The sequence below is a fragment of the Cupressus sempervirens genome, chromosome 1 (assembly GCF_028749045.1).
Source record: "Cupressus sempervirens isolate cs-2001-9-10 chromosome 1, ASM2874904v1, whole genome shotgun sequence".
Taxonomy (NCBI): domain Eukaryota; kingdom Viridiplantae; phylum Streptophyta; class Pinopsida; order Cupressales; family Cupressaceae; genus Cupressus; species Cupressus sempervirens.
This window is the reverse complement of record NC_143118.1, coordinates 495,830,676-495,852,450: the sequence shown is the minus strand read 5'-3', so window position 1 is coordinate 495,852,450 and position 21,775 is coordinate 495,830,676.

Here is a 21,775-nt window from a genome sequence, read left to right as displayed (position 1 = left end):
TCTTATTCTTGGCTTTGCCTTCCAATGGCTTCGATAAATCCTTCTATTAAAGATAGTCTTCCATTTGCATCTTCCACAACTAGAAGTTCTGCCCATTAAACTTTTCAACCTTTAGTTTACCCTTGTCTGCCATTGCTCCCACTCAACCATGAGACTTTCTTGCAAAGGATAACTAAAAAACTAACTCGGTCTGATACCACTTGTTTGGATTAAACCATGAACATAAATAAAAATTATATGCAAATATAACCAATATCAGAAAAAACAATAGATCACACAAAAAAGAACACAAGACACCAAGATTTAATGTGGTTGACCCAATCCTTGGACTATGTCCACCAAACAAAAAGTTTGATATTATTATGATCCAGTGATTAGAACTTGATTACAATCCATAATCTCTTACAACTCAATACCGCCACAAGAACCAATTTTCACATCACCACTATGAAACAATCCCTAACCCTAAGATCTTTTTATACAAGTATTTTTACTACTTTAGGGTTATAATTAATAATTACATGTCAGCCCAAATTTTTGATAAAATAGGGCCCAATTTTTTTTTTTTTCCAAGCCCCAAAGAATTTCTAAAGTATGTACAATGCTTTCTTGATTAGTCACCACAATTTAACAAGGTCGAAGGCACCAATTGTGAGTTCAATAAAGGAAAAGGAAAGCCAAATATTGAAAATTTCATAAATGAAATGAACAAGACATGGAAGAAAAAGGAGGATTTTAGAACATCAAGTAGAGAAGGGGTCACTTCACCCAATGGGTTAGTTTATCACACCTCATCAAACTAAGCAATCAAGAGGTATGTGGGATTGATATTCAAAAGTTATATCATGCATCAATTCCAAAGGATTTAGTTCTAAAAATTTTACACAAGCATGAATAAAGATGCAAGATGTTATTAGGAATCAATGAAAAATCTTTAAATTTTTCATGTTACTACCAGAACATGAAAAGTTTCCTATGATTGCCAAGTAAAATTCTAGAGGATGCTGAGGTAATAGACTAGCTAGTTGTTATCAAGCTTGTAATGGTTACCAAATGAATGAAAAGACTAGTGGATGCCAAGTGAGCCAAAAATTAGTTGATGTCAAGCTTACAACTATTTATGCACTCAACATTAATTGTAGTATTTCAAAGAGGTATTTGATCATTTTTTTCTCATTTAGCATCATTCAAAATCAAGAGAGAGCAAGGAGAGCTAGATACAATCTAGAAATTCATCTGAAGTGTTTGTAAGAGATTTGACCAGCTATTTGACATCATTTCATCAGATTATTCAAGGTATTTATCATGTGTCGAGCTATGCTGTTTCTAATTTTGTAAACCTTGGTTATGTAAAATGGCATCTAATTCTTCAAATATAAAAGGTGTAGAAGAAAAATAGGTTTTGAATGTTTAGTTGGTTAGCAATGAAGTAAAACAACCTATTTTCTAAGCTATACCAGACATAGCATATAATAAGATCCCTTTCGGTGCATTATCTATGATACCACCACAAGTTTTAATGATTTAGGATGTTAGAAAATACTATAATTGTAAAATTGGGAGTATTGGTAATATGGAAATCAGAGAAGCATATGATAAACTATGTGAAAATGGTGTGTTAAGGGAAGAATTCAAGATTGTAGAAAAGAAATGGTTAACTTGTACCCTAGATTTCCCTAATGTTTTCAAAAACTAAATGGATTAGGATTATTTTGAGTATGATTCATGATAGTTCACTATGGTTAGATAATGGGACAATCAAAATATCAAAGAGAATAATCCATAGGGTAATAGGTATCCAACAGATTGGCCAAAAACTATGAGAAGTGAGTCCAAAGAAGTTATTGAAAAGAACATAGGGGCTGTGTGGTATTAATAAGAGGGGAATGACCATAGACACCATCACAGATCCTTTAATAGATTTTGTAGTAAAAGTAATTGAACATAAGTTTTACCAATCAAGCAGATTGGATAGTGTACCCTATATTGTAGTGGATACACATTACAAGATTGTGAAGAAGGACCATACATATGATCTTGCCAAGTTGCAACTGCAATAATTGATTGAAAACCTAGGAGAAATAAGGAAAAAAAAGAGTGTCCGCTATAAATTTTAATTTATTTTGATATGTATCTTCCTTTATGTTCAAAACACATTTCCTACATTTGGTACTATGGCATGGAAGAGAAATAGGTCTATTGCAGTTCAAATAAGAGAGTTCATTAAATAGTTAGATGAAAATTTTGAGTTAGTAATGACTAGTCACTTTGAAGACTTCAAGAAATCCATGAAGAAGAGATTGAGGATTACAGTATCATTAGATGAAAAACATTATGATGATGTATGTTTCCTAGTTGATGTTAATTATACATTTGTTCAAGTAGCAACTCCAAGAGTAAGATGGCGAAGGCCATTAGGCTTTGAAATTAATGTGGATAAGGCCTCTATAGCAATAAAAATATTACTTGCAAAAGAAATAGACAAAGATGCCAAAGCATTTGGTAATTATGAGATGGCCAAATCTAAGATTATATGGAGTTAAAGACTGCCTCTGTCATCTAAAAGAAGGAGAAATTTGTAAAGAAATTGAAAGCAAAATTCAATGAAGGTGTCAAGCAGGAAGAGGATAAAGAGGAAGAAGACACTTAGATTTAAGAACCACTTGTATTGACACAAGGAAAGTGTGAAGATCAATAAGAGGAAGAAACAAAAACTATAGAAGATGCTGAGGAAGAAGAAGCCGAGGAAGCACCTATTCCTAGTGATCAGAAGAAGAGAAAGGCTAAGGTACAAATAGTGACAAGAACCAAGAAGGTTTCTAAACCAAGGCAATCCAAACCTACAACACCTACCACAAGGGCTAGTGCATGTGTCACTGCACAAAAGGATAAAGAGAAAGCCAAACCTATAGAGTAGGAAGGAAAAGCACCAAAAAGACCAAGGAGAAAATACATTGCTCAGGCTAAATCTAATGAGGAAAGAACTGAATCTAATGATAATAGCTAATTCCAAATGGTGAATCATAATCCATCTTCAAATCTAGACAACCTATGTGAGAATGTTAGAAATAGTGTAGATTTATGAGGATTTTCTCACATTGACTTTGAAAATTGAAAAGAATCAAGTGGAGGAGGCAATATATGCCATGATGGCCACTTTCAAGAAAGATCCTCTAGAGGTTGTCAACCCCATACCTAACCTATATGAAAGAGTTAAGCAAAAATGACACTATTGCTTAGATGCTAAAAGACAAATTAGAGAAACTACTCTCACTCAAGTTATGCTTGAACTTAGCAAGGCAAAAATTGATAAAGCCATAAAGAAATATGTTGTTAGACTTGTTCCTAAATATAGATCCTTTAGCATATTACAAAATGACATAGAAGATGTTGTAAAGAAGACCACACAGATGTGGAAAGTTACATATGGGTTAGCTACAGTCAAAGCAGAAGAACAAGAGCCTATTTAGGTTAAAGATGATGAAGAGATGACAATAATGAAGGCATAGTTGAGGGAGGTACTGAAATGAGTGTAGATGATTAGGAAACAACTGAGAAAGAGTAGCAACAAGATCAGAGTGTACAAGATACACAAATGCCAAATGTCAGCCCTCAATAAATAAAAAATGTGAGTACTAAAACTATCATAGTAAAGTATGTTTTTAATCTCACTACTTAGAACATCAATCCCCTAATAGAGGAAGACTTGAAAAAGATACTTGATCAATCTACACTATAGGCTAAATTGTGTGACAAACCTGTATTGGTGAGTATACATGAAATTCATAAATCAGTGACTAACACTACAAGGGAGAAGGTGAAAACACAAGAACCACCTATGATTACCCATCAAGTCACTAGTGTAAAATCTTCATATAAAGTACCAGAAGTGACACCATAAAAGGTTGATACAATTGGAGAGGATAAAGTGGAAACTCAAGCCACTACTGAAACATAGAGTCAAATAGGTTAGATAGATTCATCTGCACCTCTAGCACAAGTTCAAGGTGAAATTCAAGGTAATGTGGTAGAAAAGGACAAGCCTAAAGAGACTGATTTGACACCCAAGCCAAAGGAGATAGAAACAATTCAAGCACTGGTAACTTTACTAGAATCTGACACTCCTTCTAGTCACACTCTTCAGAGGCCAAGCATGGATGCAACACCTTTGCAATTCTCAGTGCTGAGTCCAAGTTCATCAAAGGTAGAAGAGGTAATAACATATGGAGATGTAAGCCTAGATGAAGAAATTATTTTCCCAAAATATGATTATGCCACAATGACAATAGAGTAGATGGGTATACTTCAAGAAGCCATAGCTAGAAAGAAACATCAAGAACTAATTAGAAGGGAGCATAGGTAGAAGTAAGTTTTTCTTGATATTAAAAAAATCTTCTTGGGTGTATTCAGTCTACATACAAAATTATTAGAATGGTCTAAAAATAAATTTCAAAGTCAAGTGAATGAGAAAATATCCAATGATATAACACTTACATAAGTTGCATTGGCAACTAAGATAGAAAGTGTGAAGAAGGTACTTGAGAACATTTTCTCTCTATACACCAAACTATGTAATCCTACACTCTTCACACAAGAGACAAGGAGTCATATTCTAAGCTTGGAAAGCCAAATAAATTCATTAGGTGCACAATTGCCTATGACTCTAGCTCAAAGTGAGAAGCATTTCAAGACTTTATTTTAGACTCAGAGTCAGTTAGTAGCACTATCTATAGATGAAGCCAACGTAAGGTCCAAAAAAATAAGCATCCAAACTACATTGACTCCTCACATGGAGATATTGCATAAGGAGTTAGGTTATGCAGAAACTCTTATGAAGAAAGATCCCAATTTATCTACATTAGATGGCCTAGTTCACTTTTCTACCAAGTTGGCCAGCCAAATTAAGTCTTTGGAGGTAGCTTGTGACAATTGGGATGCCACTCTTAAGATTATTCTTGAGGTCTATAAATATTTCTTGGAAAAACACACTATTAGTGTATAACCCCCTTGAAATTAGTGTTAAAAGGGGGAGAAAGTTGGCTTAAACAAAGGGGGAGAAAGAGAGCTAAGCTAAGGAAGAGGAAGAGCATGGGGAGCAAGAAAAGAACAAAAAGGAAAACACAACAATAAAGTAAAAGAGTATTAGTTGAGGCACATCTACTCAGCAAGATTAAGATTTTGAGTATAGAACTAGATCTAACAACTTAGGGGGAGTTATAAGATTTTGAGGTATACGTTGTTGCAAAACTTTGATATTTTGAAATTTTGTACAAAAGCCAAATAAGAGATATGTTATGCTCATAAGAATAAAAGTATTAATGCATGACCAAGTGTTTTTGACACTCACATCAAAGGGGGAGATTGTTGATCTCAAATTGGTTTTGACTAGTGAGTGTCTATAAAATTTAAGTCATTTACTTTGTTCATGCCAAACAAGTAGTATATGCCAAGCACAACATAAAGCATGCTAAGTCCATAGTGAGTGCCGAGTCACTCATGTACCAAGTAGAAAGTGTATGCCAAGTGATTTAGGAGCCGAGTAAGCTGTGTATGCCGAGTCATTTAGATGCCGAGTCATAGTATAGAAATCACTATATGCCAAGCATCAGAGACTTTAGATGCTAAGTAACACAATTTTTTTGTAGTTGTTTGTATTGGCACAAACTACTATGTAAACCATTTTTTGAGCTGACTTACATATTAAATTATGATATTTTTGTGATAAGGATGAATCTTAAGTTGGAATCCCTATGAAGTACATGCATCCAATCAAGTAAAGGGAAGGTTTAAGTGACAAAATGGATAAATCACAACCGTTGATTCATACCTAACCCTAAGTCACCTAGGTCTTCTTAAAGGAGGACGAACCCCAAAATTTCAATCAGCTTGAAAGGGAATGAATGAGAGTTTTGCATCCACAAACCAAAACATTCATGGTGACCAAAGTATAATGATCTAAAATTGCATTGTAGAATCAGTTAAAGGAGAATAGAGGAAGGAAATGGTGAACAAAAAAGAGACATCTAATCAAGAAGATCAAGCATACATTAGCTTAGAGGTGATCTGTTATCAAGAAACAAAGTGCTAACTGCAAGATCAATGTAAAGATATTCTAACAGGTGAATTAGTTAAATCTCTTAGCAAATTAGTCCTAATAGGCTATATTGAAATCCTCTAACAAGGTGCTTACTTTATTGTGAGTTAAAGTTCTTTAACAAGTCACACTTTTAATAGGGTGTTGAAATCCTTTAATAGGGTAAACCTAATAGTCTTTGTAAGCCTTTAACAGGGAATACCTTTTATAGGGTAGATCATGTCTCATGATCAAATATTGCAACCTTCATTGGATACACTTTATTACTATAGTAGTAAAGCTTTGTGGGTGTCATCCCTACTCCAGTTTTACCTTTTCATTGGAGGGTTTCTAGGTAATCATATCTAGTTTCATAAATGTGTGAATGTTTATTTGTTTGCATGCTTAAGATATACATGTTTTACATGGTATTTCAATTTACTTATTGAATGTATGAGATGGATGTGTGGTGAATGTTTTATGGGTCAAATTTGAAAGCATTGATTCACCCCCACTCTTAGAAGTTTATCTTTCCTATTATAATTCCAACAATCAAACCCAAGAAGCCAACATCCAACATAATCTACTCTATATCTTTGAAAACCCATTTGATACACCTACAAATGGAGATAACATATTGATTACTCTGCATCTTTAGGAAATCAAACATTGCTTAGAAGAACAAGTGCGAGAAAATGAAAACTCAAAGAGGCCATACATGTTAGAGAAAAAACCTATCAACAAGCTGAGCTTGATGCTCATGCATTGAATGAAGAATATAGGAGAGGCTACTACAACAATCCATTTGATAACATCCCCCTCAGTGTCAATGATGGAAACAACACACCTCCTAGGACTCCTAGAGTCAACATAGGAGCATGCCCATCACCACCCAAACATTCACAATTACATCACAAAAGTGATGATGAAATCACTACTAAAGACATGATGGGATTACAACAAGACAAGGTCACCCAAAAGTTAATTCTTAAAGCCATGGAATAGAATGGGGACCAATATTTTCAATATATGATAGAAAAGGGATGGATAATCCCTCAAGACTTTGACATACAAAGGATAATAAAAAAATGAGAGCCCACCGAGGCTCAAATTTTGAGAGAGGAGATGCAAGAAATTAGAAAATAACTTGCACAATTACAAGTCTCCAAAGAACAACCTCAATCTCCTTTATCAAATCAATATGTGCTCTTTCTTTTGATAGGATTCCTTACATCCTTCCATTTCCTAGGGATATAGAGGTTCCTAGATATGACAAATATGATAGAAATGGTGACCCTCACGATTATGCGAGGCACTTCTATGCTATTAGCATGAACTTTATGCATGAAGACACTTATCTCATGAGGTTGTTTCTTAGGAGTTTAAGAGGACAAGCCATGGAATGGTTTACAAAACTGACACCTCCTCTCAAAAAATTTGATGAACTTGCACAATGTTTCATTCAACATCTTGTTACTATGTTGGATTTGTGTAGCATAAAAAAAAAACAAGGAGAATCCTTTGCAACATATCTGAAATTATGGAGATCACTATATTCTAGATACCCTCAACAAGTTCTTGAGATCAAGGAGATTGACATATTTGTCACTACACTTATACTAGAAATTTACTTTGATCTTAGAATTTTTTTTTCACATCCTTCAATGCCATGGTTGAAAGTGCATATTGTATTGAGGATGTTGCTAGTAGAAAAGATGACATTATCTTGAATAAAGACAAAAATGGCAAAGACAAGAACACACCTTGGAATAAAAGAATACATTGTCAATGATGGAGTAGTGGATGCTCTTAAGGCCAAGGAGTTTGCTTTTAACCTTTCCAATTCTATTTATGCTATGAAACAATAAGAGGCTTCAAGTCTCAAACACTTGAAAAAAAAAAAAATTTGCTAAGAAAAGACATGTTTACACACCTATGGTCAAATTGTATGAAGTGGTATTGATGACCTTTCTTGCAAAAAAAATGGTCATGCTTCTAGAAAATTCCTCGCCCTATGATCCAATCATCAAACCCCCTTGGTGGAGAGAGGACCATGTCTATAGTTATGACAGAAGCAAAGGCCACAACATTGAAAACTACTTTAACTCAAATGTGTCATTTAAGATCTCATAGATGTTGGCAAAGTTGTCATAGATGGCCTAGTCAAAAACTCTAATCACAAAGCTTTCAAACAACCACTGCTAGAGTATGAAAAAGGTGAATCCTCCAACGTTCATAAGAGAAACCATGTCACAAAGATCAACTATACATATGCTAACACTAAAAATGTTATAAGCCTGTTGAATATCATTGCATGATGGGTCCTAACTCTGACAATGAACCTGCTAGTGTAAATAAGTATTCACTTATTACACTTTACTTAAGTTTACTTAGGTCAATGAATTATTTTATTATTTCTTAGGTGAGACACTTAGGGGTTTGCATACTCTTATGAGTTGTCTTGTTGATAGCACAATTATAAGCAACTCTAATTCAACACATGGTGTCTACAACACTGGAGTTTGCATAATTAACTGAGTTGTCATGTAGAAAACATAGGTATTCACACTCCTATTTTAGCACATGGTGTCTACAACATAATTTTATGTGCTACACCTTTGTAGGCTTATCCTCTCATCATCATGGTTACTCCTATGCTTAATTGAGGATAACCCACACTTGGTGGACATGTGCTTGGTTGTAGGGCTTATTAGTATGCTGACTCCTAGATATTCTAGAAGCATTCTAGAGGTCTTTATATTTAGGCACTCCTAGTGTGTATGACAAAACTGAACATTGAATGACAATAAATCAATTTTGGATATTTTTATTCTGGTCATACCTTGTTGGTCTACTATTGTGCTCGTGCTTGAGTTCCTTTATCTTGGGTGATTTTTCTCTAAGGAAAATTCTTACATGGTATCAGAGCTATACCAAATTATTACAAAATCCAATTATGATACAAATGATGAAAGGCCCAAGGTTTTCCTAAAAATATGAAATGATCAACAAAAACATAGGTACACTCAACCTAAGGTAGTTCTTAGTATGGCAGAATCTTCCTCCTCACATGGTGAGCTGCTTAATGCTGTCACTAGGGGGAAATCAAAAGTCATCCTTAGAGTTGCTAATGATCCTAAAAATTCTTTATCATCCAAACAAGTAGCTCTCAGTAATCTCTAGTAATGACCTTGTTAGTCAGCTAGAACAAACCTTGACCCAAATATCCATCTTTGAATTGTTAGAGCTATGTCCTTTGCACAAGGATATTCTTGAAAAAGCCTTACGCTCTACCAACATCCTTATATATATTAATGCAAAGAAATTCCAAGCTATGGTGAATCACATTTCTTTACTCCATTATCTCTTATTTTTTGAAGAAGATGACATATTTCTCAATCATCCCCACAATATTGCTCTCTACATAGAAGTCCAAATCTTTCATACTCAAATTCATTGAGTCTTGATAGACAATGGTGTAGGGTTAAACATTATCTCTTTCAATGTTATCCAATAACTAGGCATGTCTAAATTTTCCATTGATCTTAGGTGAAAGATCACCATCAAATCCTATGATGAGGTCTAGAGACCTTTTAAAGGTCTCATTGTGCTACCAATCCATGGTTTGGTTGAAAAATATGTGGTCTTTCAAGTTCTAGGCATCCCAATTGTGTATAATTTGTTGCAAGGAAGATCTTGGATTCATGATATGCAAGTAGTACCATATAAATACAACCAATGTATAAAGTTTCCTTTCAAAGATATTGAGATAATTATCCTTAAAGACAACTCAATGTCCACCAACACACTATCTGCTACTGAAACACTGGTTCCTCACAATAACTCTTCTCATGAGCTTAAACCATCCCTAAAAAAATGTGAATAAAAATTAAAAATGGTGAACCTAAGCATGGGTGAGTACACTTTGGATTCTATTTTTGCTCTACCAATTTCTCCTTGATCTTATGGGAGACCTTTTACCAAATTGAAGCCCTCAACTTCTGCTATGAGAATTTTTGGCAATTTTGTTCAATCCTCAATTCCCCTAGAGGTAGAAAAATAAGACCAAGGTATCAAAGATTGGATATATAGGGAAGAGGAAGATGTGGAGGAATTCATGGTCACTACTCCTATCTCTCCCAAGTGTTATAGTGAGGGATACAAATTTCTAACAAACATGGGATATTAGGGCCATGGGTCCTTACTGGTAACAAAAAAGATCTTGTAGAACCCTTAAGTCATATCGAGGCTCTCAAAACTAGAGATATTGTTGGCCTAGGTTTTGGGCTAGAAGATGAATTACCAACATTTGACAGAAGGGCTCCCATGTTTAGCAAATTAGAGGATGATGAACCATCTTTTTCTATAACTATTCTACAAGAAGAGGATTCTATGCCTCCCACTTTTCTCCTTTGGGGAGAAGAATCATTGATTACCTCAAATGATGTTGAGTTTTCTACTCTTAGACAACATGAACATGATGAATATGACCATGAAGAATCAAATAAAGGAAGGATAAGAGAGAATATTGCTTACTTAATTGCTAGAAACTAGAGTACAGATTCTGGTGAGTATGAATGGGAGAGTCTCTCAGATGCATCTTGTGAATTAGGAGTGGATTTTGTTCATGCCTATGTTACTCAACCGAATGCAGTTGAAGAGTCTAGTTTAGGGTTTGAAGAGTTTGGTTCGTAAACTTCTTGAGTGGATCACACTCATCTTTTTAGGTGTATTCCTAATCTAGATTCCTTTGGAACTTTCACTATAGGCTCAACCTCAAAGGATGATGAACCATCTTTTTCTACAACTGTTCTACAAGAAGAGGATTCTATGCCTCCCACTTTTCTCCTTTGGGGAGAAGAATAATTGATTACCTCCAATGATACCAAGCCTTCTACTTCTAGACAACATGAACATAATGAATCTAACCATGAAGAATCAAATAGACATAAGAGAGAATATTGCTCAATTAATTGCTAGGAACTAGAGTACAAATTATGGTGAGTATGAATGAGAAAGTCTCTCAGATCCATCTTGTGAATTAGGATTAGATCTTTTTCATGCTTATGCTACCCAACTAAACATAGTTTAAGAGTATAATTTAGGGTCTAACAAGTTTGGTTCGCAAATTACCTTAGTGGATCACATTGATCCCTTTAGGTCTATTCTCGATCTAGATGCCTTTGGAACTTTCACTATAGGCTTGACCTCTTATGTCATTAGAGATGACTCATTTTGCATAAAAAGTCTTGAAGCCTCCACATCCCTCTCATTAATCCATCCCAATCTCATAGATTGGTTTGCTCAAAGACTTGAACTGCCATCTTTCCAAAATGACTATGAGATCACTTGGTACCTCAACACCATTGAATCCATGATATCTTCCACCAGTGAACCCATGGTTAAGATGAAAAAAAGGGATATCAAATATCAAAAGAAAAATAAAGTAGTCAGATGGCAGAAACTACTTTGTGGTGATATCTGAACCCAAAAAGAGTAAAAATAAAGATGTATCCAATGGTAAAAACCTCCTTGAGGCATCTACAAATGAGGTACTTGATATTCTATCAAGCTATTTTGAGGATAGATCTTCAATTCTCACTGAACCCATGTATCCTATCAACTTGGGTACAAAAGAGTCTCCTAAAATTATTCATGTGATATCTTTATCAACTATAGAAAAGGAAAGCTTTGCCAAGTTCTTTCAAGAAAAAAAATCAATTTTGCCTGGACCTACTCAGATATGCCTAGTCTTGACATTGATCTAATTATGCAGCATCTATCTATCTCTTCTAGTGTCAAACCTATTAAATATAAGTTGAGGAAGATGCACCGCATGTGGCTCTTTTGGTCAAGGCAGAACTCAAAAAACTACTAAGTGCAAACTTTATTAGAGCCATTGATTATGCAGAATAGATTTCCAATATTTTACCTATGTCTAAACATGATAAATCATTTAAGTGTGCATCAATTTTAGAGACTTAAATAAAACATGGCTTAAGGATGATTTTCCACTAATTGACATAGACATGATAGTGGATCTGACTTTAGGTTATGAGATGTAATCTTTAATGGATGGTTTATCTAGGTACAACCAAATCAAAATCACCCTTGGAGATTAGAAAAAATAACTTTTACATGTGCATGTGGTACCTTTTGTTGGAATGTCATGCCCTTTGGGCTAAAGAATGCAGGAGCTAGCTATCAACAAGCCATGACCAATATCTTCCATGATATGATGCACAAAAACATGGAAGACTATGTTGATAACACATTAGCTAAATCTTAACAAAGAAATACACATCTTGATAACCTTAGTTTGATATTTGACCGTATGGAACAAGTTCAACTTAGGCTAAATCCCAAAAAGTGTTCCTTTGGTATCATGCTAGGAAATTTTTTAGGCTACATCATATCAATAAAAGGCATTGAAGTTAAAAACTAAAAAGGTGCAAGCCATCACGGAAATGCCTCCTAGAAATATAAGTGAATTAAGAAGTCTTCAGGAACATTTGCAATTAATTAGGAAGTTCATATCTCAATTGGATGATAAAGCTAAATATTTCAATAATAAATTGCATAAAGGTTCCACATCTATCTGGAATGAAGACTATCAACAAAGCTTAGATCAGATCAAAGGGTATTTGGCTAAACCTCCAGTATTAATGCCACCCCTCCTGGGAAAACTTTTGATTCTATACATTTCAGCTAGAGACTCTTCCTTAGGAGCACTCTTAGCACAAAGCGATGAAATTGGAAAAGAGTGTACTATACATCAATCACACTTTGGTGGCCTATGAGATGAACTATGATGCCATTAAGAAGGCTTGCCTTGTTCTGGTATTTTCCTCTCAAAATATTAGACACTGTATGTTGGCTCACATAGTCAATCTCATTGGTAAAATTGATCACCTAAAATACTTATTGAGTAAAGCTACACTTATCAACTACCTAACTAAATGCATGATGATTCTCCCTAAATTTTACATTTAGTATGTCGAACACAAAGCTATCAAGGGGCAAGCCATAGCAAACCAACTACCTAATTTTCCATTAGAAGATACAATGCCTATGTAGATTGAGTTTCTAGATGCTTCCATTATGTATATTAATGAAAGAAATTGGAAGATTTTCTTTGATGGTTCTCACACCAAATGGGGCTAGGGCGGGCATCTTGTTTATCACACCTCATGGTTGCACAATCTCAAAGTCTCACAAACAACTATTTCCTTGCACTAACAATATTGTAGAGAATGAGGCTTTAACAAATGGGATTAAATGGCTTTAGAATGGAGAATTATAGAGTTTCATATCAATGGAGATTCCCAACTTGTGATAAACCAAGTAAAAAATGACTATCAAAGTAAAGATGACAAGCTATTAACTTATAAGAAGTTGATTGATGCTCTACATAACTATTTCACATTTGTGACATTCCAACAAATTCTTAGAGCAAAAAATAAGGCTACAAATGCTATGGCCACCCTAGCATCTAATCTCTAGTTATAAGAACATGAATCATATTTTGAGTTCTTGGTGGAAGAACTATGTCACCCTACTTATGAATCCTTTCATAACCATGTGATTTGCACCATTTTTTGTCACGATTCATCTCACTATGCCACCATTTTCTCCTATCTCCATGATAAAATTATTCCTAGAAATCTCACATGAAACCAAAAATGCCAACTCCTTCACAATGCCTCACACTACACCTTGGTCTTTGGTGACTTGTAGAGGAAAGGTCTAGACTAAATGCTCCTTAGGTGTTTAGAACTAGAAGAGTCTAAAAAGGCATTAGCAAAAGTCCATGATGATATTTGTGAGGCACATTCTAACAGCCTTGCACTTGTTGGCTATTATTGGCCAACAATGCAAGTTGACACTATTCAATATGCTAAATTTAGTAAGAAATGTCAGCTTCATGGTAACTTGATTCATGCTCCTAGATGTGAGCTTATACATTCTATTATCATTTCAGCAATGGGCATTTGACTTGGTAGGAAAGATTCATCCAAGTTTGTCTAGTGGTCACAAGTTTATTATCACAATGATTGAATAGTTTACAAAAAGGGTTGAAGATGTACCTTTATCTACTATTGCAAGAAAATATGTTGCCTTATTTATACTCAACCACATTTTTTTTGCTATGACATCCCATCCTCCATCATTATTGATAATGGAGGAAAATTCAAAAACAAGGACCTAAAACAATAATGTAAGAAATTCAAGATCAAACAACATTGGTCCTCAATCTACTATCCCCAAGGGAACATCCAAGTTGAGGCCTCTAATAAAACATTGCTCAAAATCCTACATAGAATGGTTCATAAATCAGAAAAGGATTTGCATCTACAAATCAATCTGACACTATGGGCTTACAGGAGCACTATTCATACTTCTACGAAGGTTACACCTTTTTTGTTAGTCTATGGTTCTGAGGCTATCTTACCCTTAGAAGTTGAGAATCCCTCACCACAAGGCACCCTACATGGGTTGATAACTAATGAAGATCATAGGGCTATGAGAATTCAAGAGATGGAAACTCTCGATGAGCATTGTAAGGCTTCTTTTGACCATATGAGGGCTTATTAAAAGTGAATGTCTACTACCTAAAACAAGAAGGTTCATCCCTATGAGTTCCAAGTGGGTGAGCTTGTGCTTAGAGAAAACTCCAAAAATTAGCAAAATAGAGTGTAGAAAATGATACTCAAACCTAACTGGTTGGGTCGTTACATTGTAACAACAACATCTAGATCTGGTGCTTATCATATTTCTACTCCTAAAGGGGAACAATTGATTGAGCCTATCAATATTTTTCATTTGAAGAAACTCTACGCATAAGGTTCACAACTCAACTATCTGTATATATCTATTAATCTTGAAAAAATCCTAAAAATTCAAAAATACAAAAAAATTGAAAAAAAGTCTTGAAAAAATTTGCCAAGTGGTGAAACCTGAATGTAGGCACTACCTTGAGACCGTCGCACCTATGTCTATCATTCTCAATCATTCACTCTATAAAACATTTCCTAGCTTGGAATTATCCCTTGTCATCGTCTTGGGGGTACAACCACTTAACCTATTGAGGTCTCCTTCTGCATTAGGGTTTCTTTGGTAACTCACAAAATAATGTTTCTCAACACTACTCCACCCCCCCACTTGATAGTGAGTATTTCTCAACACTTTTCAGATACTCTATCAATAGTTTAGAGTGCTGCAATATTTCTCACTATTAGATTCAAGTCTTGCAAAAATGGCCATGTAACTTAGACACATGCACTTAAACATTAAATTTGCTAAGCTATAATGACCTTTATCTTCTTTATGTGTTGTTTATGATGTTTTCTTTGTTGTGTGTTCCCTCCCTAATAGTCTTTCAAGGATGTCATGGACTAGAAAACTAGGGGTATGGGGCATGTTTTACTTTCTTTCTGCTTGTGAGTATACTTTTTTAGTCCAAGGTGTTTAGAGAATTAATGCTTGTCCTCCTTGACACTTTGGACCTACAACCTATTATCCTTGTCTGTTTTCACAAGATCACACTTGGGGGTTATCCTGGTACTTATGCCTTGATACATGTGTAATATTTCTATATTAAATGTATGGAATCTAATTGCGTAGCCATCTTGACTCACATGTCTTTGATGCTTAGGTTGGATTCCTACATTCCTATTCAACATCGATCATATTCATATCCTCATAGTTACACTAGTGTTGATTGTATGATCTTACAGTGTCCCTATTAAATGCTCAATGATGAAATTAGAGTCTAAATATTTTATATCCCTTGCAAGTAAACCACTTTGCATGCTAGTTTGCATCATAGGTACATTTTTAGCTTAGTCTTGAATTTTTTCATATGGGGAGAGCTCTCCCTTCATCTTTTCTTAGACATACCAGCTAACTACTTTCATATCTTCTTTGCTTTCTTCTTAATCAGTCTTTTCATCTTCTTGATATTTCACTTCATCTCTCTACTATCTTGTCATCACAAGGGATCAATCTAAAAATCACTTCTAATCTATCCAATTATCATATTGTCAAAACATGAGTCTACATCATACACATGAGAGCTAAAAACTATACATGTGAGAGATTCATAAGCATATCAACATGAACATAAAACTACACATACATGAGCAAGAAAATTGGAACATCACATGGAAACAAAAAAATTAAAAAACACATATACAATGTTCACAAAATGAGATAAGTACACAAAGATATTGATCAAATCCAGTATCTCACATATATATCAAAGATGTCACAATACCTCGATGAATATCTCAAAATACATATGGTACAATAAAACTATTATCAAAACATTAGCCTAGACCTAAGACTGGCTTCCCCCCCATGAGTAGGATATGCCTAGGGAGGAGCTACTAGTGCCCTCAATGGTGGATGATCTGATCTACTAGCCCGCTCCAAGTACATAGGTAGCCATCAATCTATTGGAGCTACAACAATATAGATGATGTAGTAGTAGGCCACCTTGGCCATTTGTTACTCCACCTCCCGTTGGGCCTCTACTAAATCATCCCTCAAAGATTGACCTTTTTTATCAGCCTCTGCTCACACATCCACTAGCTACTAGTCTTTGACTACTATGGCCATCTTCAATCCCTGTAGCTCTATTTCCAAAGCTTGGATCGTGGCATCCTAGTCATCCTCCCTTCCATATCCTTTGATAGGCTAATCCTACCATGTCTGTGCCTACCACTCTCCTTCATCTTAATGGATATTCCTCCTCCTCCTCTCTTAGAGCTTGGACCCATGTCCATCTCCTCCCACTAGATTAGGAACTCTTGACCTCTATGCACTTACCACCTCAGCCGCCACCTCAACCACCATCTCCTCCATCTCCCTCTGTCTTGTTACTACAAGTGGAGCATTTGGTTGTGTGAATTTGGGAAAACAATGCCTTTTCATTTCATACATATAAGCTAGATCTTCTCTCGCACTTGCCACCTCCAGATGATAGTCCCAAGGCTCACACATCAAAGCTACTGTCTCTTGTAAGGCAACTTGATAATCTAACATGGGAAGCCAAACCTAAGCCTCCTCCTCATGAAACCTTGCATAAGTAGTGGTCTCCTCTAAAATTCCCTGTTGCTAGACAAATTGACACCATAATTAGCTGATGACAAAAAACTCTAGTATCACGGAATGCCTCTCGACTTGTGGCTGACTATAGCACATATACTCAAGCTCCCATGCATCAGACCATTTATGGAACTTACAATATGGTTGCCAAAAAAATTAAGTGAGCTCATCAAAGAGCTACTAGTAGTAATTCACATCTCCACTATGAATCTATGGGATGAACCCTATATATCTAAAAATATAAGGCTTACTACACTCTCACAACTTCACTCGTTGTCAAATCATTGTGATATGCTCCCACACCCCTGCTTGGGCCAACACTGTACTACTTGCCTAGGTTCATCCTGATTGGTAGGCTATCTCATAGAGCTCCCTATACATATCTACCAAAATCAAAAGTCCCCATGCCATCCTCTAAGGTTGCCCCAACATATTTGCTAACCATCTACCCCATCCTAGTGGGAAGCCCTTTTGACCCCTATTGGTGACTAGAGCTTGGGCAATCAATGAGAACAGAAGGAAAGATAGTGGATACTCAGCCCCATGATCATCTATGAGCCACTCTGAACTAAAGTGGCGATCCAAGATAGTAACATCTTGGAATACCTGCTGTACAGTTGCTCTCCCCTCTGTCATGGTCTGATCATAATATACCTATTACACGCAAAAACCCACATAAGTACATGCCAAATTGATATCAAAAAATTAATAGAAAATGAGAAACCAAACATAAACACTCATTGGATCTCCATATTAGGGAACATGAAGGATGTGATATACATCCTCCAATGTGATGATAACCTCTTTGGTTGATAGGTGGAAGGTGTTGTGCTTGATGTGCCACCGCTCATCTAAAACACAGAATAGCTTGTGATTCACTTGGCTATGAAGCATGTGTGTCACCCACTTTAGCCTCACACTAAATATTATGGCCTTCTCCTAATCATGTAGATGATGAAGGATGTGTAACCCCACCACTTTGGGGGCCCTAATATGAAGTGCGGGAAAAAAAAAATACAAAACCAAGTAAAATGAACATTAGAAACATTAAAACAATGCTTAAACATGTAGCAATAGCCCAAAAGAAGATTGTACGACACTTTTTCCTATATGCAGGAGATACTTTTTGTTGATTAAGTATCGTACAATACTTCTTGTAATACCCAAGTGATTCTTTTTTCTCAGGTGACATTTCGTACCATGTGGGATGATATTTGGATATGGATGGGACAATAAACTTTGTTAGGTGGTGCAATACTTTTGGTTTGATAGAAATATCACATGATATTTCTTAAAGTACCTGTGTGATAATTTTAAAGTATTGCATGATATTTATTTTTCACACCACTAAATCATACTAAAAATGCAATAAATATTTCCAAAAGTGACAAAATGTAGATGACTTACCAAGGCCTCATTGTTAGGTGGCCGGTTGTACAACCAACTATGCTCAAATGATGTTGGTGGGTAAGAATGCCTACCAAAGCTATTTTATCTCTCCAAATCACTCAAAATATCTCAAAACCATAAAAGAAAAATGAATTTAAATTGACACTTGGACCCCTTATATAGCCTTCTGACCTTATTTTGACTCATTTTTCAAACTCCTCATAATTTCATGAAAATTGTACCCCTAGCTAATTTTGATGTGATGGATCCATTTTTAGGATTAAAATTAAAATCTAAGTTCATCTTGATAGTCAAAATCACATTTTAAAATTTTACCTTCTTCTATGCAGTTAGCTAACCTTTTGTGGCCTAATCTTCAAATCTTCATTGGGGCATTTATTTTCTCCATGTTTTCACCATTTCTACAGTTCATATCTACTTCACTTCACATTTTCATGTCTAAATCATCTGTCTACTTGATTTGACCTTTTTGGTCAACTCTAGTCAAATTGGGGCATTCTATCATTTCCTTATGGTCACTCTTTAGTTCTAATCACATATCTATTATCATGGGCTTTTCTATATCTCAATTCTCTCTTATCTAGCTCATTTCTACATTCCCTTTACTTTATTTTGATTTCAATCCTGAGGGGTAGAAATACTCTATCATTGCTTGCTACAACTATCTATTTCTTATGTGCATATGTTTGATTTTTTCACATGCTCTTGATCTATGTACTTTGCCTAGTATTAGTACTCTTCTTAAGTTATCATATTGTCTCTATTCTAATGTTCAATACTATCGCTACCAGATGGCACATTTAGGACTTGTTATCTCTTTCTGCATTTCAAAGTTAGATCTCTCTATCTATTGCTTCCTACTTGGCTTCTGTATTATTTGACGTCATGTGTTCCTAGATCAATCATAGATTAGTCAAAGAGGGGAAAATTTTATCACTTAAAAATGGTCATCTAGACTATTAGCTCCCTTCTCAACATTTTGGCTAAATTACTTAATCATCTTCTTTGGCCAAATTGCTAAAAATCAATTAATTTTATTATAATCTATAGTTTGACTATATTATCCTAAGTTCATTATTTGATTAAAAGAAAATGTCCCCTTTTGATTAAATAAAATGCTTCATTCTTCTAACCCACTCAATGTGAACACATAAAGTCCTTTTTCTATTTTCAAATTAAAAGAAAAGGCTTTTTGGCTTTTTGTCTCACATGAAAAGTCAACTTCTCTCCATTGGTTGACTTACTCTTGCACATGGATCATGCCTAAAGTCAACTCTCACCCTTGATCATCCATCTCTTGATTTTGATCTCCACCATCCATGCACCTTTAAAAGGAAGAGCTCTCCCCTTCTCAAAGGATCCACACTCTTGATTATTGTTATGCTGCAGGTTTACCAATTGATCTTCTTGAGAGCTTGTGGTGAACTTCTATCCTTTTGTATAATTCTTTGATACCATCGAATTTTATCTTATATTCATATAATATATCTTCTATTTTTCAATAATCTAGCTCACATAGTTTAACTAGCTTGGATCTTGTAATACTCTCATTTGATTAATATAGTTGTAATGTGCATTGCATGCTAGTTTAGTCCATATTGGCATTGCATAGCTTGAGAGTTCTTGTGGACATTTGCATTCTTTCTCTTTTCTTAAGAACCTCTTGTTGTATGGTTTACTAGCAAGGGGTGTGTCTCAAAGCCTCAACTGAGAGTTATCTACATTGCTCAAAACACACCTTTGCACTTCATGGATAGGGAGCTCTAAGATGATATTCAAGAATTCCAATCCATGGGATCACTTGAATAGAAGGGTTTAGAGTGTGACACTTTCTGAGTGTACACTTCTAACTAACAATTGTGCACTTCAAATAACATTTTGTTAAAGCAAATTTTTCAATGTGATAAAATATTTTGCGTAAGAAGTTAGTTTGAGGTAAGCCAACTCTTTGTTCATATATTTTTCTCTTTATATTAAGGACCCAAGTATGGTTTTCAATATATTTGTAAATATTCTTACCATGCTCACACATGCTTTGTTTGACAAAGTTTGACCAAAATCCTCTAATACAAGGTTAAGGAAATAAGCAACACAAATAATTCAAAATGTTAGAGTCAATTTCAAGTGAATAGGTTTTAAGTTAGTTATTTTATTTTTTCTTGCTTGGAAAAATCCATGTCATTAGGTTTGGTGATTTTGGATCAATTTATTTTTTACTTGGGTCAAAATTGGAAGCCTTGTTTTCTTGTGCTTGCCTTATGACTTGTTGAGTTTGTAACATTGATTTAAACAAAAATACTTGTAAATCTATAATTTAGTAATTTGTCAATTTCAATACATAAGTAAACCTAACAACATTATTTAGTAATGTCTAGATTGTCCTTCATCAAAAGCATCATAAATCTACATTTAACTCAATTTTATTTGAGCAACAATGAACCACAATGCTACATAAATAAATAGATAAGAAGCTACAACATTTCCTTCATCTTAGCTTATTATAGATGAGAAGATATCTTATCTATAAAGTTTTCAATAAGTAGTGCAACAATAACATTTGACTTGACATAGTTACAAGTTAAATACCAACTCTCACTCCATTTGAATCAAGTTTATATGTGGCAAGATATGTAGTTGGATTGCATATAGGCCAAATTATTAGCTGTATTTGCATTCAAACAACTACACTTAGCCAAGTGGATAAAAGAGCATGTGTTCCAACTTCTCATAGAAATAGAAATTCCAACTTGTAAAATTGTCTAAATTTTAAAAAATATTTAATTTCTCATTTTGTTTGAACTATGCTGATTCAACAACGTCTGCTCAACAAGGTCTGCATTAAGTTCTCAATGGAAAATTTGATGCCTTGCCTTAATTGACGGGTTACTAGATTGATGTAGTAGTATATTTTGAAAATAATATAAAATAAAAGTACTTAGGTATGACATTATATTTTATGTCCAAATTAAAAAACCTTATCATATAACAATAAGAAAATGGTTTTACAAGTTGTTCATGTGTTGTATATGGACTTGAAAACTAGATAGTGTGGAAGAGGCATATCAATTTTCAAGCCCTACCTAGTTTAAACAAAAAGGGTGGACTTGGGCTGGTCCAAAATGTATTGTTAGATACTTGGGAATCCCCTTTGTTGTATCTCATTCTCTCAAAGATATGTGGAAT